The sequence below is a fragment of the Hemitrygon akajei genome, chromosome 9 (assembly GCF_048418815.1).
Source record: "Hemitrygon akajei chromosome 9, sHemAka1.3, whole genome shotgun sequence".
NCBI lineage: Eukaryota > Metazoa > Chordata > Chondrichthyes > Myliobatiformes > Dasyatidae > Hemitrygon > Hemitrygon akajei.
The window spans coordinates 33,110,767-33,135,455 of NC_133132.1; positions in this window are offsets into that span (position 1 = coordinate 33,110,767).

A 24,689-nucleotide genomic window follows, 5' to 3' on the forward strand; every position below is an offset into this window, starting at 1 on the left:
ATCATTATGAGGTTGCAAACCCTCTCGGGTCTTGACAAGATGGATGTGGAGAGGACAAGCATTTCTTTTTGTGGAGAATCTAGACCAGGGGTTACTGATTAAAAACAAATGTTCACTCATCTGTTTACAGTTAAGGTGACCATTTTTTTTAAATCTTGGAAGACATAAGAGCATAAGGCACAGGAGCAGAATGAAGCCATTTAACCCCCTGAGTCTGCTCCACCATTCAAACACGAGTTATTTATTTGTCCTCGACCTCATTCTCTTGCCTTCTCCTGTAACCTTTGACACCCTTTCAAATCTAGAACACATCCACCTCAGGTGACTTGGCCTCCACAACCATCTGTGACAATGAATTCCACACATTCACCAGCCTCTTGCTAAAGAGGTTCCTTCCCATCTCTAACACAGGAGACCGCAGATGTTGGACTCTGGGGCAACAGGCAACCTGCAGGAGGAACTCAGCAGGTTGAGCAGCCCCTGCAGGAGGAAAGCGGAGAGGGGGGTTGGCCAGTACACAGAGGGGAAGGAGAGAGGTGAAACAGGAGCTCGGGGTGATTGGTGCTTGCCTCTGTTGAGCGGGAGAGTGAGGAAGGAAGTTCAGGTGGAGATTTGGGAGCCCAGAGGCAGGCAAGTTTCTGATCCTGAAGAGCATGAAGAAGAAATGGCCGAATTGTCCAAAGAATTATAGAAATATCCATGAACCACATGAGGCCCCTGTCTCACCATTCCCTCTCTTGTCTACACTGCCCATCTCCTCTCTGCACTCTCGGCCCTAATGCACGGTCTTGGTCCAAAACATCAACAGTCTCTCTTCCCCCAGGGTGCTGCTCCATCCTCTGACCTCCTCCAGCAGAGAGTTTTAGGAACCTTCTTCCTCCAAGGATACAGTGATGCAACTGGTAGAGCAGCTGATTCACAGCACCAGAGACCCATGTTCAGTCCTGACCTCGAATTGTGTACCTGTGGAGTTTGCATGTTCACATAGAAAAACATAGAAAACCTACAGCACAGTACAGGCCCTTTGGCCCACAAAGTTGTGCCAAACATGTCCTTATCTTAGAAATTACTAGGCTTACCTATAGCCCTCTGTTTTTCTAAGCTCCATGTACCTATCTAAAAGTCTCTTAAAAGACCCTATCGTATCCGCCTCCACCATCTTTGCCGGCAGCCCATTCCATGCACTCACCACTCTCTGAGTAAAAAACTTACCCCTGACATCTCCTCTGTACCTACTCCCCAGCACCTTAAACCTGTGTCCTCTTGTGGCAACCACTTGGCTGCCTTAAATAAACCCCGGCGTGTAAGCGGTGGAAGAATCTTGGGGAAACTGGTGAGGAGAATAAAATAGGGCTAATGCAGGATTAATATAAATGGATGGTTGATGAACAATACAGAATCGGTCAGCTGAGGGGCCTGTTGCAGATCCCATGAGGTTGTACCCAGCTCAGATTGCAATGCACAAATGTCTCCTATAGTGGGGGAATCCCAGACCAGAGGACACAGCCTCAGAATAGAAGGACGTCCCTTTAGAATAGAGGCAACAGGGAATTTTCTCAGCCAGAGGGTGGCAAATTTTTTGGAACTCCTTGCCACAATGCGGCTGTGGAGGCTAAGTCACTAGGTATATTTAAAGTGGAGGTTTATAGGTTCTTGGTTAGTAAGGGTGTCAGAGGCTACTGGAGAAGGCAGATGAATGGGGTTGAGAGGGAAAATAAATCAGCCATGATCGAATGTTGAAGCAGACTCGATGGGCCTAATCCTGCTCCCAGGTCTTATGGTCTTCGGGTCAAACTCATATGTGCACATCCCAAATATAAAAACAACTACTCAGAACTCCACTGGGAAGGTGGATCTGGTATTGTCCGCTGTCCAGGTGGGCTCCAAGCATGGGATCCCTCGGACAGCCCATCTAGACAAGTTGGATACACAAGAGACTGCTGATGTTGGGATCTAGAGCAAAAAAAAACAACTGCCGAAGGAACTCAGCAGATCAGGCAGCATCTGTGGAGGAAAGTGTGCAGTCAGCATTTTGGGGAAGACCCTATAGCTCCCCTATATACCCTATAGAGGGGAGATAGCCAGTATAAAGTACAGAGAGGAATGGCTTGACAAAAAAACCCAATATGTGATTGTGAAGAAATGATTTTTGAAGGAAAGTGTAAGGAGACCATATAATAGAAAATGAAACAGTACCGGTCAGGAACAGGCCCTTCGGTCCACAATATCTGTGCTGAGCATAATGTTAAATTAAATTAAAACTCTTCTGCCTGAACACGATCCATATGCCTCCATTCCCTGCATGTTCATGTTCATGTATCTATCTAAAAGTATCTTAAACAGGTACTCTTGCCTCTTAGATAGGTACATGGAGCTTAGAAGCGTAGAGGACTAGGCGCTAGGGAAATTCTAGGCAGTTTCTAGAGTAGGTTACAAGGGCCTGTAATGTGCTGTAGATTTCTATGTTTTAAACAACATCATCCTCTGATTCCACCACTGCTTGACTTTCAAAGTAAATTTATTATCAAAGTACGTATGTGATACCATATTCTACCTTGAGACTCAGTATCCTTACAGGAAAGTAAAGAAATACAATATTAGTACAATATAAAGTCTGTCCTGAGCCTTACAGGCTCATCAGGCCAGTGCTTATACCGGTTTCCGTGGCGTGAAGCGACTGAGGATACGAGACTTCCCCCCCGGATAGAACGCCGGTCTGTCGCAAGGTTAACCCCCAGCATTTTGCCAGTACCCATTTTCAGCTGGGTGGACTGGAGCAGTGTGCGGTTAAGTGCCTTGCTCAAAGACTCAACATGCTGCCTCAGCTGGGGCTTGAACTCACGACCTTCAGATCGCTAGTCCAACGCCTTAACCACTTGGCCATGCACCACATTAGTACAATATAACCGGTTATAACTGGATATATTTATATATTTAAGTGGCGGTGGGTAGGTTCTTGATTAGTAAGGGCATCGAAGGTTATGGGGAGAGGGCAGAAGAGAGCGATAATAAATCAGCCATGAGGAGCAATTGTGGAGCAAGCCTGATAGGTCGAATGGCCTAATTCTGCTCCTATCTTATAGCCATTTGGTCTAGTGGTACAATACAATAGAAACACCATTCTTGAAAATAAATAGATGACATAAATAGGTCTGAAGATATAGGTTCAAACAACTGAAGTTCTGAATTAACCAAACTAGAAAAAGAAGAAACCGTTATTTAATCTGGAGATAGAACGTGGCATGAAATTGTTTTGTTGTTTTGGGACAGCAATACAGTGCAATACATAAAAATTACTCAAAATGACAACAAGAACATATAATAAATAAACCCTGCAAAGTGAGAGCAATGTGTAGTGTTCATGGGTTCATGGACCATTCAGAAATCAGATGGCAGAGGGGAACAGTCTGTCCCAAAATATTGCGTTTGAATCTTCAGGCCCCTGGACCTCCTCCCTGATGGCAATAACAGGAAGAGGACATATCCGGATGGAGAGGGTCCTTAATGATGGATGCTGCCTTTTTGAAGCATTGCCTTTTGACGATGTTCTTGATGGTGGGGGGGCTCCAGTCTTGTAGAGTTTAATCCTCAGAGATAAGCTGGTTGGTTGATTAGCTACCATAAATTACCTCTTAAGATCGATAAATGGCACAAACAACCAAAAGGAAGTTGATGGGTTTACTTGAAAAGAAACAAGCAATGTCAAAGTCAATGTCAAGTTCATTGTCATATGAAGAAGTACACCTATGCACAAGTGCAATGAAAATCTTACTTGCAGCCGCATCACTGCCACATAGCGTTCAATAAGAAGAAATCGCCAAAGAAAACACCAGTTAATCATAAACCATATATGATTTTACAAGAAGGAACATGATTAGAACAAAACAAAGTCCACCATAACACAAAATGATCAATGTGCTCATCGTGTTTCATATTAAGGCTGTGATTAGGATTGTGCAGATTGGTTCAAGAATTGAATGGCTAAAGGGAAGTATCTGTTCTTGAACCTGATGTTGCAGGACTTCTACCTGAATTGCACTGAGTTCCCGACCATCTGCAGCTTCTCACATTCCTGTGCATTTGAACTGATGTACCAGATCACGTTATGACCAGTCAGTGTGCTTTCAAAAGTACATCCGTAGAAGTTTGTTTAAGTGTATAAATCTACTTTTTGGGGTTCTTTTGGAGGGGATAAAAAGCCACAGTTGTGACTGATGAGGAGCGGTTACCAATCGCAACCGCGGTGCAGCTTCAATGGAAACATGTTCATTTGATAAAATTGGAGTTAATGTCTCCATGTCCATGGTGTTCAGATTATACAGAACTCTAGCTGGAAAAGTGAAGTTGTAAAGTGTATCATAGTACATTATACAGCCATTCAAACTTGAATACTAAAGTAGTATGTGTTCCTAAAATAATTGTTCGCACAATAGATAAGCACTTATACACTAATGTGATTTATACTTTAAATTGAAAGTACAAAAAAAAAAGATTCAGTAGTTATTCTGTGAGCTGCCCACAAAATGCTGACAACTACTGCCAGCTCCATCAAATCTTCTCTGTTAAGGGAAGTGCCTCCTATATGTTCACCCTGTGCAATCTATGCACCACAAATTGATCTCCCTTTCTATGTCCCAGAGAAAACAATCTCCTCCTGGATAGCCTCTCTCCATAACTGGACAATGCAACAAACTGCTGTTTTGGACACAACTCAGCACATTCTCCCCTCGGCTTTCATCTCTCCACTTAGTTACCCATTTGATTCATTTGACATAAAACCATGCTGTATTCCTGACCAGCCCTTGACTATCCAAGTGATGGTAGATCTTTTCCCTTAGAATTCCCCTCCAGCAACTTTCCTACAACGTTCACCAGCCTGTAGTTCCCTGGTCTGTCATCCTTGCTACACTTCTTGAACAATGGAATAACATTACCCACCCTCCCCTTCTCTGTAACTTCACCAGCGACTGTTGATGAAACAAGTATTTCTACAAGGGCCGATGTGATTTTTCTCCCCAGCATCCCTTAAGGTCCAAGGGTGCACTTGATCAGGCCTTGGGAATTTGCCCACCTGAATGCACTTCAACTGAAAATGCCTCCTTCCTTTTCATCAGGAATCAAGATTTTAAAGGCAAAGTTTTGTGGCAGTTCTTCTGAGTTGAGGAGCGACCAATCAGCAAGAGGCAGTACACAAAAAGGTCTACCTTTCAGTCAGATCTGCATTTCAAAATTTTTAAAGCAGAGCTTCGAGCCAGTTTTCTCTGAGTTGAACAATCCACGTCAGGGGTGTGTGAAAAGAGCTACCTTTTAATTAGCACAGAGATCAAGATTTTAAAAGCAGAGTTTTACGCAGTTTCTCTGAGTGGAGGAGCAAGCAATCAGCAAGAGGGATTCATTAGAAAGGGCCAATCAAAATAACTCTTTTAGAATGTGCCAGTCTTCAGAGTGGCATCGGCACATCAGGCTGGGAGGAGGTAAATTGTCTTGTAAGTTACTCTCTCTGTTCTTATTTGTTCATTCCTCATTTGTTAAGGCATAGTAGTTCAGTGAGAATTGTTCCGGGGCAGTGGTTCATACTCTGTGTGGGATGTAGGAATTCTGGGGACATCCAGTCTCCTAGATGAACACATCTGCACCAGGTGCAGCTCCTGAAAACACACACTGAGGAACTGGAGCTGCAGCTTGATGACCTTCAGCTCATCCAGGAGAATGACAGTTAATCATAAACTATATATGATTTTACAAGAAGGAACATGATTAGAACAAAACAAGAGATAGTCACCCTGAGGTTGCAGGAGACAGGTGACTGGGTGACTGCCAGGAGAAAGAAGGGAAATGAACAGCCAGTGCAGAGTAGACCTGCGGCCATTCCTTTCAATAATAGGTATACAAATTAGACACTATTAAAGGGGACAACCTGCCGGGGGGATCCACAGTGATCAGACTGTGGCACTGAGTCTGGTGCAATGGTTCAGAAGATTTAGATGATGGAATTGAAGGCTTTGTTGCAAAGTTTGCAGATGATATAAAGAAAGGAGGAGGGTCAGGTAGTTTTGAGGAAGTAAAGAGGCTACAGAAGGACTTAAACGGATCAGGAGAACGGGCAAAGAAGTGACATACAGTGAAATTCAACACTGAGTACAGTGTTGGGAAGTGTATGGACATACAATTTGGTAGAAGTAATGAAAGGGTTGACTATTTTCTAAATGGAGAGAAAATTCAGAAGTCTAAGGTGCAAAAGGACTTGGGACTTCTCGTGCAGGATTCTCTGAAGGTTAATTTGCAGATTGACTCTGTGGTGAGGAAGGTAAATGCCATGACAGCATTCACTTTAAGAGGACTAGAATATAAAAGCAACAGTGTAATGTGGAGACTTTATAAAACACTGGTGAGGCCTCACTTGGAGTATTGTGAGCAGTTTAGGGCCCCTTATCTTAGAAAGAATGTGCTGAAACTGGAGAGAGTTCAAAGGAGGTTTACAAAAACGTTTGCAGGATCGAATCACTTGTCATATGAAGAGCATCTGATGGATCTGGGCCTGTATTCACTGAAATTCAGAAGAATGAGGGGTGACCTAATTGAAACCTATTGAATGGTGAAGGGCCTAGATAGAATGGATGTGGAGACGGTGTTCCCTGTGTCTAAGATCAGATGACACTTGAGGTTGAACGTGGGTCAGCAGTAGAGATATTTCACACATTCTTGCTCTATATGGACGTGCCTCTGAATATACATGGCAGAAGTTGTATTATTTTTCATCAGGACAGTCTCTGCAGCATAACTGGCAAATGACAGCTACTGATTTATTCCATGGTTTACAATATTTGTATAAAGCAGCATCTGTGGTTGGAGGGGAGTTTCTACAGTACTGTTCTGACACTTGCTTAAATAAATGGCACTGTCACTTGCACGGCACAGCATTTTTCAACCCGGACAGGAGTAACCAGCAAACGGGGAGAAAGCTGAGACCACTTGTAGGTAAGGAGGTTGTATTGTATGCCTCCAAAGTTTAAGTAAGGAGCTCAGGGGTAGCAGCGGAAGCTTTACTACCACCCAAGGAGCAATGGACGGGTCAAGGCCAAGGCCATCCAGCAGCCCATCTTACCCAGGCACTTGCCGAAAGAGAGGCAACAAACAATCTGGGATGGATGGTCAAGAACTTCAGAACATGAGAGGAAGAAGGCTACTGGAGTGGATTATGTGGGATGTGGAAGAAGGTAAGGGCAATGTGATTCTGCTTCCTGCGATGCTACGAACCTTTGAAATAGAGGCAACGCCCATGGTATTACTGACCCAGGAAAAGGAGACAATGCTCTCTCAAGTCCTTGGTTGTCTATGGGCCAGAGGACCTAATGCGATGGGGAAAATGCTTATAGTAGAGCCACATAAAGTAACCATTACTACACATGCTTCACTCCCCCCCTCCCCATAGGGCTCAATGCCCCCTTTTGCAGAGGTGTAGAGGGGAATCAGAGGAATAATCGAATCCCTTCTTGCACACGGTTCCCTAAAGGTTCATTTGCCAGTTGACTCCGTGGTGAGGAAGGCAAATGCAATGCTACAATTCATTTCAAGAGGACTAGAATATAAAAGCAAGGATGTAATGTTGAGACTTTATAGAGCTCTGGAGAAGCCTTATGTGGAGTGTTGTGAGCAGGTTTGGGCCTCTTAGAAAGGATGCACCGACACTAGAGAGGGTTCAAAAGAGATTCACAAAAATGATTCCAGGATTGAACAGCTTATCATATGAACAGCGTTTGATAGTTCTGAGCCTTGTGAGATATTATAAACAGCCCTATTTTTTTTTCCTTTTTAGTTTTTCTTTTTTTTTCTTTTTTTTTGCTTCTTTTTTCTTCTTTATTAGTTATTAGATTAGTAGTTTAGTCAATTTTGCAATCATTTTTTTTCTTTTTTCTGTTTTTTTATATCATATATTATGAAATACCTAGATTTACCTTGTTCATACATATACTGTATGGTCCATGTTTTGGAAAAACTCATTTATACGGTAATCATTGCTTGTGTATTCTTTCATGTGTAATGGGAATTTGTATGTTTGTAATCCCTTTATTAATATATCAATTGTATTTTGTTCATAATATTATTAATAATAATAAAGAGATTGAAAAAGATAGTTCTGAGCCTGAATTCACTAGAATTCAGAAGAATGAGGGGTGACTTCATTAAAACCTATCAAATGGTGAAAGGCCTTGATAGAGTGGATGTAGAGAGGATGTTTCCTGTGGTGGGAGAGTCTCAGACCAGAGGACACAGATAGAGTGGATGTGGAGAGGATGTTTCCTGTAGTGGGGGAGTCTCGGACCAGAGGCCTTGATAGAGTGGATGTGGAGAGGATGTTTCCTGTGGTGGGAGAGTCTATGACCAGAGGACACAGTCTCAGAATAGAGGGGCATCCTTTTAGAATGGAGATGGGGAGGGAATTCTTTAGCCAGACAGTGGTGAATCTGTGGAATTCTTTGCCACAGGCAGTTGTGGAGGCCAAGTCTTTACCTAGATTTAAGGAAAAGATTGATAGATACTTGATTGGGCAGGGAATGAAAGGATATGGGGAGAAGGTAGGAGACTGGGGCTGAGAGAGAAAGTGGATCACCCATAGTGAAATGATGGAGTAGACCCAACGGGCCAAATGGCCCATTTCTGCTCCTAGGCCTTATGGTCTTTTGGTGTCATTGTTCCCACTGCCAGTCCCTGCAATATGCCCATTCTGCCAGTCAGCAAGCTGGGAAAGAATGCCTGGAGATCTGTACGAGATTCAAGGGCAGCAAATGGTGTCATAATCCCAGCCTGCCTGGTGGTCCCAAACCCAGCCACCATTCTCACCTCTGTAACCAGTGGGACGAAATATCATACCATAGTATATCTGTGTTCATCTTTCTTTTCTATCCCCATTCATCCGGGCTCCCAACATCATTTTGCTTTCATCTACAGAGGAAGGCAATATACCTGACCTGAATGCCCCAGGGATATAATGAAAGCCCCCCTATCTTTTCCCAGTGTTTGCTCAGATATTTAGCAGAGATAGATTTACTGGGGGCTCTACAGTGCATAGATGTCTTCCTGTTGCCCTCTCCAAGTAAGGGAACCTGTGAACAGGACCCCATCTACTTTTTACATAAACTAGCCAAGAATGGTCATGAAGTATCATAGCAGAAACTACAGTTTGTACAATCAGAAGTTACTTATGAGATGTACCTTATCCCAGCGTACAAGGTCATTGTTTAAGATATGGATGGAAGCAATAGCCAGATCTCTGCAGCCTGTGACTCATAGGAAAAAGTGTATTTTACACTACAGGACAAACCTTTCCCAGTCAATTAGATCCTTTATGCTGGAGCCCAAAAGCCGAGGAGGCATTTGAGCATATTAAAGAGGCAATGGCATTTGCCCCAACTTTGGCCTTCCACGCTATAAGAAGGAATTTCACCTTTCCCTGCAACGTAAGAATTGTTTTGCTCCGGCCGTTTTGACTCAGAACCATTAAGTAAGCTTATCGCAGTAAGACCCAGCAGCCAGAGGCCCAGCAGTTTATCTCCCAGCGGTGGCAGCTTCTTGCTTTGCTCACGCAGTCTCTGACTTTTAATCATCTTACTCACATCTATGTCCAATTCAGTGGAGACGCTGCCAACCTGCTGCGCCACACAACACCTTACACCCTGCTAGGCAAACTAAGAATGAATTTGAGTTATCAACGAACCCAAACGTTACAACTCTTCTCCCCGCCGAGGAAGACGGTGATCCACACGAACGTGAATCTATTACACAAGAAGTACAAAACCCCCTGTGGACCTTTCTGATGCCCCTATTGTTAATGTTGATTTGATTTTCTTTGTTGACGGCTCAGGTTTATGTAACAGCATGGGAAACCCATCGCAGGATATGCAAACATTTCCCTCACCATGTTGTGGCACTTCCCTTGCCTATCTTGGCACACCAAGTGGAACTCCTTGAGCTCATTCGGGCTTGTACACTTACCAGAGGCCAGACTGGCAATATTTCTACTGGCTCACACTATGCTTTGGAATAGGACATTATGAATAGATCTAGAAATTATGGGGATTTTTGACCTGGGGAGGAGGTTCCCCTATTACAAATTCAATACACATACAAAACTTATTGGAGCTTAAATTGGTTGTGATTATTAAATGCTCAGCACATCCTGGACAAATGGATGAGGTCTCTAAGGGCAATAAAGCAGCAGATATTACTGCAAAAGAGGCGGTAATTAGGTCCACCCTTGTTGTGTCAGAGGCAAGCACCCCCACGCAGATGGCCATGATGATATCTCCCACTTTGGAGGATGTACAAGCAAACAGTGCGCTACTCCATCGAATGAAAGGGCAAAGTGAGAAAAGCTGGGTTATAAGCACCCTGATGGTATGTTGCTTCACCTCGATGGTATGCAGCTTCACCCTGATGGTATGTCGCTTCACCCCGATGGTATGCAACTTCACCCCAATGGTATGTCGCTTCACCCCGATGGTATGCGGCTTCACCACAATGGTATGTTGCTTCATCCCAATGGATTCATTGTGGCCCTGGGTAAATTGGTACCGTGAATTGCCCGATGTGTTCGTGAGTTCACTCGTGCAGACAGGAAGGGAATGATTGATCAAATAAACCAAACTTGGTTTGAGCCCGCTGTATCTCAAGTTACAGAACAAATCTGTAGTTAACATATGCTGTACAGAATCTGGGAAAACTGGTACATACCCCACTGTCAGATGGGCCTTTTGTACAATTACAGGTGGACTTTATCGAATTGCTTCAACATGAAGGGTATAAATATGTACTAGTGATTATTGATGCGATCTGACGATGAGTTGAAGCATTTCCTTACAAAAAGAATGATGCATTTGCAGTAGCAAGATGTCTGTTAAAGGAAATAATCCCATGATTTGTAATCCCCTGGAAAACATCTGGTGACAACAGTATCCATTTCACTGGTAAAGTAACTGAAAAAGTATGCAAAGCCAACATTTCCATTCTCAGTCAGCAGCCCCAGTGGAAAGGGTGAAGGGGACAATTAAAAATAAGCTTAGCAAAATGCTCGAGGAAACTGGACTAAAGTGGAACCAGGTCCTGCCTTTGACTCTGATGACTATTCAAGCCGCCTCTAATAGAACCATTAGCCTGTCCCCACATGAAGTCATGATGGGATGACCCTAGCGCCTGACATCTGATGTGCCACCAGGAGTTAAGCAGATGGATGGACTGTACATAGCCCGGGTGAGGATGTGCTGAACTATTGTAATGCTCTAACAAAAACATTATCAAATATCATCAACAGGTAAAGGAAGCCCAGCAACTAGCAGTAAACACTAAGTGCCACAACATCGAGCCCAGAGATCACGTGGTGGTGCGACATTTACAAGAAGGAACTGTTTGGAACCATGATTTGAAGGACCATGTCGGGTATTGCTGGTCACTAGTACAGGCATCAAGGTGGATTTATGCCTCTCACTGTAACCACGTAGAAAAATGGAACCATTGAGAGACTCAATGACAGCAGTTGGATTAGTCCCCGTGCTTTCTCTGACAGATGTGATTGCCACAAACACATTCTTATGAATGACCAATGCCTCAAACTGCTGGGTTTCTGTGGCTGTCCCGGACCGTGTAGAAATGGGTGAGCCCCCTTTACCCACGTCCTTCAAAGACAGAGGTGAACTATTACTTTAATTAGTCCAAGCCCTCAGCCCAGGATAGATTTGGCTTCTGGTACAATGATGATAGGACCCAGACCCCTTCCTACCCTTCTCTGTACAGCTGGAATGTCACTGGGAGAGGATTCAATATGAATTTGAAGCAACAGATGTTTCAGCAGATAGTATTTACTGTAGCCACGTACGACAATGCTAACCGTAGAGTAAAAGCACTTGTCCAGGGAAAGGCAGCACTTGCCTATCCAGTAGCAAGGGCCAAAGATGGCAAAGCGTAAATGCAAGACCAATCGATATCAAACCCAGATCCGTGATATATCAGACTGGATACCGTGGGCACTGAACTACTGGATCTGTGGTTACTGGGCATGTGCTTGGTTCCCGTATGGGTGGTCGCGATGTTGTTACTTAGGATACGTAGTGTCCTTTGTGCATCACGTGTACAACTTGAAGCATGAGGAACATCAGATGAGAAAGAAGAAGTGAGTTATTACAGAAGCAAAATGATTCTTGATGATAGCATGCCTCCAGCCCATGGAACTGGTAAAGCAGCGCAGGAACTGATGAACATGGCATCAGCATTGGAAAACTTAGCAAATAAAACCGGACGTGCTCTCAATCAAACCCAACAAGCAGTATCGAAATTGTCGGCAGAATTGGTGGTGGTTCATACAGTGGCTTTGCAAAAATGAACAGCTTTGGAATTTGCTTTATCCAAGAAAGGAGGCACTAAGGTAACAGATGAGTCAGAAGACATAATTCACTTGGTGTCTTATATCTGTGAAGCTATTGAAAATATTAAGAAAGTCGGAGATCAGTTTCATAACTATAACATTCCAGGAAGCAGATAATGGATGTTTGGGATGCAGGGAGGATGGCTGGTTATTATCCTACATTACGGTGTAATCATTGGGTATCATAATAGCTGTTGCTGTTTTGCAATTTTTATGTAGTATAGTAGGACTAAGGAGAGGACATTGAAAATGGGTACCTGTTGGTGTAGAGTAGGAAAAGGAGATTTTGTTTGACTAAAGCCCTGAGACTATCATTATATGAATGTCTGAAATTATCATGATTACTGTATTCATACCTTGAAAATTGTACTTTGAAGATTATGGTGTTGTCATGAAATGACAGAAAGGAGTGGATGTGGAAATATATCAGTAACCCTGAATTTATAAACTTTGTAAATTGCAATATGACAAAATGGAAACAGTGTAATTGCAGAGTGGTTTGCTAATTTTCTGATGTAGCTAAATAAGAAGCTTGCAAAAGTTCTTAGATCTGGAAGTCTTTTGCATGATCTAAGGCAGAGTAAAACAGGACACAGCAGTTGTGGGGGCGAGGGGAGATGCCTCAAGGACGTCTAAGACAAATGGGCTCAAGGAGAAAGACAAATGGGCTCAAGGAGAAAGACAAGTGGGCTCAAGGAGAAAGACAAGTGGGCTCAAGGAGAAAGACAAATGGGCTCAAGGAGAAAGACAAATGGGCTCAAGGACATGCAAGACAAGTGGGCTCAAGGAGAAAGACAAATGGGCTCAAGGAGAAAGACAAATGGGCTCAAGGAGAAAGACAAGTGGGCTCAAGGAGAAAGACAAGTGGGCTCAAGGAGAAAGACAAATGGGCTCAAGGAGAAAGACAAGTGGGCTCAAGGAGAAAGACAAATGGGCTCAAGGAGAAAGACAAGTGGGCTCAAGGAGAAAGACAAATGGGCTCAAGGAGAAAGACAAATGGGCTCAAGGAGAAAGACAAGTGGGCTCAAGGAGAAAGACAAGTGGGCTCAAGGAGAAAGACAAATGGGCTCAAGGAGAAAGACAAGTGGGCTCAAGGAGAAAGACAAATGGGCTCAAGGAGAAAGACAAGTGGGCTCAAGGAGAAAGACAAATGGGCTCAAGGAGAAAGACAAGTGGGCTCATGGAGAAAGACAAATGGGCTCAAGGAGAAAGACAAATGGGCTCAAGGAGAAAGACAAATGGGCTCAAGGAGAAAGACAAGTGGGCTCAAGGAGAAAGACAAGTGGGCTCAAGGAGAAAGACAAATGGGCTCAAGGACATGCAAGACAAGTGGGCTCAAGGAGAAAGACAAATGGGCTCAAGGACATGCAAGACAAGTGGGCTCAAGGAGAAAGACAAATGGGCTCAAGGAGAAAGACAAATGGGCTCAAGGAGAAAGACAAGTGGGCTCAAGGAGAAAGACAAGTGGGCTCAAGGAGAAAGACAAATGGGCTCAAGGAGAAAGACAAATGGGCTCAAGGACATGCAAGACAAGTGGGCTCAAGGAGAAAGACAAATGGGCTCAAGGAGAAAGACAAATGGGCTCAAGGAGAAAGACAAGTGGGCTCAAGGAGAAAGACAAGTGGGCTCAAGGAGAAAGACAAATGGGCTCAAGGAGAAAGACAAGTGGGCTCAAGGAGAAAGACAAATGGGCTCAAGGAGAAAGACAAATGGGCTCAAGGAGAAAGACAAGTGGGCTCAAGGAGAAAGACAAGTGGGCTCAAGGAGAAAGACAAATGGGCTCAAGGAGAAAGACAAGTGGGCTCAAGGAGAAAGACAAATGGGCTCAAGGAGAAAGACAAGTGGGCTCAAGGAGAAAGACAAATGGGCTCAAGGAGAAAGACAAGTGGGCTCATGGAGAAAGACAAATGGGCTCAAGGAGAAAGACAAATGGGCTCAAGGAGAAAGACAAATGGGCTCAAGGAGAAAGACAAGTGGGCTCAAGGAGAAAGACAAATGGGCTCAAGGAGAAAGACAAATGGGCTCAAGGACATGCAAGACAAGTGGGCTCAAGGAGAAAGACAAATGGGCTCAAGGAGAAAGACAAATGGGCTCAAGGAGAAAGACAAGTGGGCTCAAGGAGAAAGACAAGTGGGCTCAAGGAGAAAGACAAATGGGCTCAAGGAGAAAGACAAATGGGCTCAAGGAGAAAGACAAATGGGCTCAAGGAGAAAGACAAGTGGGCTCAAGGAGAAAGACAAATGGGCTCAAGGAGAAAGACAAGTGGGCTCATGGAGAAAGACAAATGGGCTCAAGGAGAAAGACAAGTGGGCTCAAGGAGAAAGACAAGTGGGCTCAAGGAGAAAGACAAATGGGCTCAAGGGGAAAGACAAGTGGGCTCAAGGAGAAAGACAAGTGGGCTCAAGGAGAAAGACAAATGGGCTCAAGGAGAAAGACAAATGGGCTCAAGGAGAAAGACAAGTGGGCTCAAGGAGAAAGACAAGTGGGCTCAAGGAGAAAGACAAGTGGGCTCAAGGAGAAAGACAAATGGGCTCAAGGACATGCAAGACAAGTGGGCTCAAGGAGAAAGACAAATGGGCTCAAGGAGAAAGACAAGTGGGCTCAAGGAGAAAGACAAATGGGCTCAAGGAGAAAGACAAATGGGCTCAAGGACATGCAAGACAAGTGGGCTCAAGGAGAAAGACAAATGGGCTCAAGGAGAAAGACAAGTGGGCTCAAGGAGAAAGACAAATGGGCTCAAGGAGAAAGACAAGTGGGCTCAAGGAGAAAGACAAATGGGCTCAAGGAGAAAGACAAGTGGGCTCAAGGAGAAAGACAAATGGGCTCAAGGAGAAAGACAAGTGGGCTCAAGGAGAAAGACAAGTGGGCTCAAGGAGAAAGACAAATGGGCTCAAGGACATGCAAGACAAGTGGGCTCAAGGAGAAAGACAAATGGGCTCAAGGAGAAAGACAAGTGGGCTCAAGGAGAAAGACAAATGGGCTCAAGGAGAAAGACAAATGGGCTCAAGGACATGCAAGACAAGTGGGCTCAAGGAGAAAGACAAATGGGCTCAAGGAGAAAGACAAGTGGGCTCAAGGAGAAAGACAAATGGGCTCAAGGAGAAAGACAAGTGGGCTCAAGGAGAAAGACAAATGGGCTCAAGGAGAAAGACAAGTGGGCTCAAGGAGAAAGACAAGTGGGCTCAAGGAGAAAGACAAATGGGCTCAAGGAGAAAGACAAATGGGCTCAAGGAGAAAGACAAGTGGGCTCAAGGAGAAAGACAAATGGGCTCAAGGAGAAAGACAAATGGGCTCAAGGAGAAAGACAAGTGGGCTCAAGGAGAAAGACAAATGGGCTCAAGGAGAAAGACAAATGGGCTCAAGGACATGCAAGACAAGTGGGCTCAAGGAGAAAGACAAATGGGCTCAAGGAGAAAGACAAATGGGCTCAAGGAGAAAGACAAATGGGCTCAAGGACATGCAAGACAAGTGGGCTCAAGGAGAAAGACAAATGGGCTCAAGGACATGCAAGACAAATGGGCTCAAGGAGAAAGACAAGTGGGCTCAAGGAGAAAGACAAGTGGGCTCAAGGAGAAAGACAAGTGGGCTCAAGGAGAAAGACAAATGGGCTCATGCAAGACAAATGTGAGATAAATAGGAATGCAATTAAGTGATGGAACCACCTCAAAGATGAAATTGATGATTACTGGACTCTGTAAACCTATAAAAATGATCTCTTTTGAGCTGTAAGATTGAAGTTATCTACTGACAACTTAACATACGGAGGTAGTCTTCCCTTGCAAGTAATAAGCGTGCTTATAATTTGATCCACTCCAAGTTAGTTGTAGTCTGTTACTGTCTATCTGGAAGACCCAATCGAATGGTACATACCTCTTTTACACTCGTTTCTTTGACATCCATGGTATTATCCTTGTAAACACTGAGGAGAAATGGACATTAAAATTCTTTGCCTTCTCTTGCAGCTCCGTGTATAGGTGACCCACTTTAAGAGAACCCAGTCTCTCACTAGTCACCATTTTTACAGTTAACATAGCCTCTTAAGTTTAATGCAGCTTGCCAAATCCATCTCATTCTCTCTTTTTTGAACACGCTTCCTTCGTTTTCCTCAACAGAGTCTGGATATCTCTTGTCAGCCAGGATTTCCTGAACTTGGTATGTCTACCCTTCACCCTAACAGGAAAATGCTGCCTCAGTACTCTTGAAATGACCCCTTTAAAAGCCTCCCATGACAGCAGTTCCTTTGCCTTTAAATTGACTCCAGATAGATCCAGCCTAATGCCCTCAGAGTTCACCCTTCAGGACTTTAAGCTATGGAACTCTCCTATTTTTTTCCATGATTATTTTAAAACTAATAGAATTGTGGTCAATTATTTCCAGGAGAACGAAGAGGGCCACTTCAGTTACTTGGCCATCTTTGTTCTCCTAGAGCAGGTCCAGTATTGCTCCTTCCAAGTAGGTTCTTCCATATATTGCACAATGAGCCTATCTTGGATGCACGAATTTCATTCCATCCAGGTACTTTTCATTCTGGGTGGCCCAGTCAATGGCATGAAAATTTAAATTTCCCACTGTCACTACCCAACTATTCTCAGATTGCTTCTGAGGTATTGCAGCTGGGCATAATAATTCACTTTGAAAATATGCATGTGGTCCTATTGAATACAAAATCCATTCTAAGTTTTTAGGCTGAACTTTCACCCTTGAGAAATCTGTGTTTAAAACCTAAATTTGGTCACAAAGAAACAAGATGGTTAAACTAATCACTGCTACCTGTTCCAGAATATACCTTATTCTTCTTAACCCATCACCCCTGGTGGGGCATACAGCAGCTCACCGGTGCCTCAGTCCTGGGCTGAAGGTTGACTAGCTGGAGACTTCCACTTTCACCACATGGCTTCATAAGTCTCCTGGGTGAAGATCCTTCCTCTCCCAAGAACGAGGTCTTTGGAGCTTCTGTTGGCATTTCTTTAGCTCTGGGCTTTTTATGGGATTGGGTTGATAACCCCAGGCCCAACCCTCCTATTGCTTGGGACCGTCTATTGCAGAGATAGAATATACCTTATGATTATGAAAAAAATATTCTTTTTTAATGGAGAAAATGGGAGGCAAACTGTGTAGCGATAATAAATGAAATCATCCATTATATGAATATGTAAAATAGCTCTTGAATTAATAAATACCTGTGTTTTACATTCTGTATCAGTGACAAATTTAAGCTTCCTTGCTTGAGGGCAGCTATTGAGAACTGGTTGTTAGAACAAAATGAATTACATTATGCACTCACTGACTTAACAGCAGAGAATATCTGAGCTGCATAACAGATTGAAATGGTTATAGCTGCTGAATCCTCTTGGAATGAATCATTGTATCTCTAACCTAGATATTAACTGGCCAAAGATTAGACAGGCCAACCCTGGAGAGCAGCTTCAATAATTCAACCCTGAAGCAAAATGCAGCCAACAGTGGAAACGTTCATGACCATTCCGTGCTGAGATCTAGACCCAAGCCCACCTCTGTGATGTTCCTTCAAGCTCAACACTTTGACAAATGTGTTTGTCATTGATGTCACTTCAGCCATTCAAGTTCATGTTTATTGTCATAGACTTACATACATGGGGGAGAAATGCCGTGAAAATTAGTCTTTCACAGCAGCAGACATAGTACATTACAAACATGACATTTTTAAGTTAGCATAAGCATAAATTATGCATAACATATGTGTAAAATTCAACAGCAAGATTGGAGAGAGAAAGTAAAATCACAAAAGATTCTGCAGATGCTGGAAATCCAGAGCACTGCACACAAACTGCTGAAGGAACTCAGCAGGTCAGGAAGCATTAATAGAAATGAATAAATGGTTGATGTTTCGGGCCAAGACTTGTCTTCAGAACTGGGTTGGAAGGGCACCAGCGATCACAGACGGGGAGCGGGAAGAGAGGGCCTCACTGAACTATAGTCGAAGAGAAGATTTAAACTTCCTCAGGGTAGGCATCCCTTGAAGAGACTTTGCAGTGGAGCAGGAAATCGTGAACACAGGAAAGTCTAGATGCAGTTCAAACCAAGAACATTAAATATCTGGAAGGTTAAAGAAGTGGTATTGAAAAGAAATTATAAAATAAAAGAGCTAACGCTGGAAATGGTTAATAGTCTAGGCAGCATCAATTAGAACGGAATTAACACCACAAAACAATGTAACACAGGAACAGGCCCACGGGATTAGGTACATTACTGCTCTCTCTTTGCACTAATTATTTAATTTATTTTTTAAATATATAAATTTCTTACAGTAATTTATTTTATTTTTTAAGTAACGCAATGTACTGCTGCCACCAAGCAACAAATTTCACGACATATGTTGGTGATGTTAAACCTGATTCTGATTTATGCCTTTCAGCTCTCAAGGTCTGAGCCAAACATGATGCCGTATTAAACAAAATCTCTTCTGCCTGTAAATGATCCATGTTTCTTCATTCCCTACTCATTCATGTGTCTCTTAAATGCCACTGTTGGATTTGCTTCCACTACCATCCCAGGCAGCACATTCCAGCCACCCTGCTCCCCGCTCTCTGTGCTTGCTCTCCCATCTCCTTTAAGCTTTTTCTCCCTCCACCGTAAGCGCATGTCCTCTGCTGCTTAACATTTCTACCCTGGGATAAAGATTTTGCTTCAGCTCATTAATCTTTCATCAGAAACTGTCATGTTATATTTCAGATGTCCAGCGTCTGCTGTATTTCATTTTTGGACCAAGTATTGGAAGTTGCTTCCAGGAGGTGTGAGTGAAAGGCAGCTTACTGCCAACACCTGCTGTTCGATCGAACGAGAATGCTGGTTACAATCTCATCGCTCACCATGTAGTGCGAGCTCAACCATTTCCTCACTTTAACAAGGTGATTCTCTTGTTATTCCATGACTTAATCACTGGCACTTATTTTCATGCAGATTTTATGTGCTGTCATTTGCCTGTGTAGAGTTGCACGAATTAGGGAGATAGATATTTCCAGGCCCTTGATTTCCGTTCAAGTATAACAACCATTACATGTATAATTACCCTCTCTGCACATTACCTCGATGAAAAGCTTTAACCTGAATTTTCGAAGAACAAATCCAAATAGCATCAGACTGGAGAGTTAATTTCACACACCAGATATCCAATGTGATTTTTCAGTTACGGTGTGATTGACTCTCTAAGTGAGATTGCTAATTTATGGCCTTAATTTTAATTTTTTTAAATTGTTTTTCATTTGTATTGGTGCTATTTTTGGCACCAACATTAACCGCTTTCCTCAAATCCTGTCTCTATGCCCGTTATGCCATTAATCCATTGAGCTGACCCCACACAAGCTTCCTCTTTCCCGGTCGATGTTATGACTCTTCCACAAGGTAGAACTCTTTCAGAGGAACTGATTGAGTGCAGAATTCAGGCTGGTGTCTCTGTGTAGGATTGGAAGGAAGCTCTGCCAGTCTTCATGCGAGGTTTGAACCAGGATTGGTATTGCTATTGGAATTGGAATTGGGTCACGTGAACCAAGATATCTTACAAACCATTTATACAGATCAAACTGTTACACAGAGCACTGAGCTAGAAATGTGATCACTCCAGTGAAGTATGATGCGTGCTGAGCACTGGAGTCTCCCAGGGCTATGTGCTCAGCTTGCTGTTGTTCATGTTGCTGACTCACGACTGCACTGCCAGATCCAGCTGAAACCACATCAGATTCACTAATGATGCACAGTGGTTGGCCTCATCAGCAACAACGATGATTCAGCCCATAGAGAAGGGGTAGACAGGCTTGTCAAACGGTGTGAGAACAACAGGACATAGGTCGACCACTCTCCATTGCGCATCAATGGCTCTGCCGTGGAGAGAGAGCAGAGCACAAAGCTCCTTGGTGTGCACATGATGGACAGTCTAACCTGGACCCACAACACCTCCTCACTAATCAAGAAGGCAAAGCAGCATCTACACTTACTGAGGAGTCTGAGGCACGTAAGGATCCCAGTCCCACTCCAAAAACTCTCTATGGAGCACCATCGAGAATGTCCAGTCTGGCTGCATCATTGTGTAGTGTGGAAGCTGCAAAGTATTGGACCTCATGACCCTACAGAGGACAGTAAAACCTGCTGAGAAAATCATTGACCAGGAGTGTTGTAGACAAAGGGCCAAAGCATTGCTGAGGATCCCTACCGCTCATCCCACCATCTCTTTGACCCACTACCATCAGGAAGGAGGTACAGGAGTACCAGGACTGGGACTGTCAGACTGGGTAACAGCTTCTTCCCTCAGGCTGTGAGACTGATGAACACCCTGCCACCACCGAGGTCTCGTCACCAGGACAGCGAGATGTTTACTGTTTACTTATGCTGCACTTTGCTACATGCATTTTGAATTGTATTATATTAACACTGCAGTGCAATGCTTTGCTTTATGTGCTGTGTGTGATATACGTTGTGCAGGTTCACCATGGTCCGGAGAAACTTTGTTTCATTTGTTTGTACATTTGCACAGTCAGACGACAATAAACTTGAACTTAGGGTACGATAGTGGGTCTTCAAGTGGCCGTAGAGCACAATCTTGCCTCTTTCACCACTTGCTGATTGCCACGGGACTCAATGCGTGATGTTAGGGTGGGTCCCCTGAATGGAGAATGCCTGTGTGAGGCTTTGTTTTGACGTGGAAGCTGCCACCACACAGTCCTTGTCAGATCGGGGTCAGGGTCCAGTGGCATGGAGTGCAGGATGCCTGGGAACCCTTCACTGCCGTTTGTGACGTGCCATCATCTTCTGCCACTTCGTCATTGAGGTCTTGGGTGGATCAATTTTTGTCTGGAACCTCCCCTTTGACCTTACAGTCATGGGTGACCCTACCAAGCCTCTCAATCACAACAAGGTGACGATCTTTGGAGATCAGAATAAAGTAAAACATTAACAATGCAGAATAAAGCGTAAATACTACCGACAGAGTGCAGCGCGGGTAACGACAAAGTGCAGGATCATCATGAGGTATGTAGGGTGTGAGGCCAGGAGTCCATCTTATTGGAGAAGAGGTCCATTCAGGTATCTGATAAGTGAGACAGCAACTGTCCTTGAGCCTGGCAGTGCATGCTTTCAGGGTTTTGTATCTTTAGCCTGGAGGGAGAGGGAAGAAGAGAGAATATCCAGGAAGGTGGGCTCTTTGATTATGTCGTTTGCTTTACTGATGCAGCGAGAAGTATAGATACAGTCTATAGAGCAACCTTTCTCAAACTTTTTCCCCTGGAGGAACCCTTGAAATGGTTTTCAGGTCTTAGGGAACGCCTGCATAAAAAATGATCAAATCTACAGCTCACGGTACTTTAGTGTAGTCAGTAAGTTGTAGATATAATAATCCAAAAGTAATTGCCAATGCTCTTTTGAGTGGAGAATGAACTTTTAGACAACCTTTTGTGAAAAAAATGGTAGTTAAGCTTAGCTTACCTTTGTTGAAATTAATCTCTTACTTTCCCTTTCATAAACTTCAAAAAACTATAAGGCAAACATAATACACTTCTGGTAAATAACTGACTTGAGCCAAGATGGGATTTAATTTTTCTAAAGGTAGGCTCGGTAGATTTGACTTAAATAAAGGTTGTAAACTGATTTTAATTAATCTATTTACAAAATGAAAATGTATTGACAATGTTGAATAGTAAAGTTAATAAAAACCATAAGCCAAAGTAATATGAATAAAAACATAGCCTAAGTCACAATTTTATATAAGACTTTGAAAAATGACACATTTTTACTAAGTGACATGATCAGGCTCAAATATAGGCCTGGCATATGAAACCTGAGCTTGTTTTTTGCTGCACAAACACTCAATTCTGGGTCAAACTTGAAATAAGCGCACACGGATTTCAACTTCAACTGAAATGAAACAATTTCTATCCTTGCTCTTGATGCTTGTTAAACAAGACAAAGCTTGCTCACACATGCAAGAAGTTGAAAACTGCAGCAAAATGTCCATTGCTTTCCTATGAATGGCAGGATGTTCTTCTTTCACAAAAATCCAGAAATTGTCCAGGGACAGGTCAATAAATCTCATCTTGAGAGCACGATCAGAGTGCAGCTCCCAAAGTTCTTCCTCTTCTCTCAAAGTCAAGTTCTCAGGCTGAGCAGAGGATTCAGAGAAAGGGTTCCTCACCCAGTCGTACACTCGTGTTGAAAGGGAGGAAAAATACTGTTCAATTTTGTTCTGCATTTCTTCCAGGTGGCTTTCAATAAGACTCAGTGCTTTCTGATCCTTCCTCACCCTCAAACCCAAGCAGCAGTGGAAACATTTCAAGATTTCCTTTTGCAACGTGATTTTTTCCAAAGATTCATTTTCCTTTTAAATCCAAAATTCTTTTCACTTGAAGTCAAAATGCTTACCCCAGGACCTCGCAAAGACTTGTTCAGCTGATTTATATGATGAAATATCTCTGCTAAGTGGGATAGTTTCTGCTGCCATTTTCATCTTCCGAGCTCTCAGCAAAATCTTGAGAGTACTCCTGCAATTCACCTTTCAGCTCAAACACCCTGTTGAGACTCTTCTTCTGCTATGCCTCTGGATTGATGTATTTGCAGGAGTTTGTTGTGCTCTTTGTCCAGGTTTTCACACAGTTTTTAAAACATTCTTGAGTGATCTGGTCTTTGTTTAATAAAATTAACCGTTTTTGTAGCATCATCCAGAACTACTTTCATTTAATCTCCAAGAGTTTTTAACATCAGCATCTCTCTGTGAAGAAAGCAGTGTGCTATGACAATGTCAGGACTTTATTTTTTTACAAGAGAAACAAAACAGCTCACGGAGCCAACCATTGACGGGGCACCATCAGTACAGATGCCAGCACAACTCCTCCAAGACAGACCTTTTGTTTCCAGATATGATGACAAAACATTAAATGTATCTTGGCCTTTGCTTGTTTTGGACAACCCTTTGCAACAGAAAAAGGTTTTTTGAATTTCACCATAATTTTAAAAATCTTACAAATGCTACAACATGACATTTATTGGTGAAGTTTGTTGACTCTTCAACCTGGATAGAGAAGCTGTTGTTTTTCAGTTTATCACAAAGAATCTTTTCGGCAACATGTGACATGTCGACAATATGCCGACTTTTTGTACTGTTTGAGAGTGAAACCTTTTCAATTTCTCGTAAAGCATCTTGTCCTAGCACTTTACCCACTATAATTTAACAAGCTGGCATTATTAGGTTCTCACCAACTATGTGACTTTTCCTTTTATAGGTAATAAGTTCTGCTACAAAATAACTTGCTTCCTTAAGCCTTTTACTGACTGTGACTTCATTAACAAAAACTTTGCTCTGTTTGTTTTGAGATTCCAATAGCTGTTTAAAATAATTAGTATAAAGGGAAGCATAGTTCCTGTGATCTGTTGATCTATGTTCACACTCCTCTGCAGTTAATGTAAGTGGTCCTGTTGCCCTATGCCAAAGAAAAATGACTGCTTTTTGGATTGAAGCTTGATTTAGTTAATAAATCATTGCTATGTGTGACCTTGCTTTGCCCTACCTGCTCATGCTTTCCACATTACCATTGTCAAAAAGAATTTAGTGCCCTCTCAGACGTTGCAAAAGCCACCCTTTCCTTCATTTAGGACTGAGGATTCTTTGAGAGTGTTCTGGTGCTTTGAGTTCTTGGTTGACTTTTCCGAAGATCAGATCCAAAAGTGTCCTATCCTGATGTGTCACAGCCTGGTATAGATACTGCTCTGCCCATGACGGCAAGGAACTGCAGAGAGTTGTGGACAGAGCTCTGCATGATATGGAAACCAGCCTCCCCTCTACGGACTCTCTCTGCACATCCCTCTAGTTCAGCAAAACAGACACCACCCACCTCATTCATTTGTTCCCCTCCCTCCTCCCACCAGGCAGTAGATACACCAGCCTGACAAAGTGTACAGCTAGGCTATAATAATTATGTTTATTGAATGCCCCTCTTCCACGATAAGATAGACTCTTGACCTCACTATCTACCTTATCATGTCCTTGCACATATTGTCTGCCTGAACTTTCCCTGTCTGTCATCCGGGTTTCCTCTGGGTGCTTTGCTTTCCTTCCACGTTCTGAAGATGTACAGGTTAGGTTTAATAAGTTATGGCCATGTGGCCACATCATGCATCTTTCTCTCTCTCTCTTTATTTTTATATTTATATAGCTTTGACAGCCTTTTACCATGGATGAAAATGTCAAATACTAGAAAACATAAGTTTAAGATGAGAAGTGGAAAGATTTCAAGAGATTTATGTGACAAGTCTT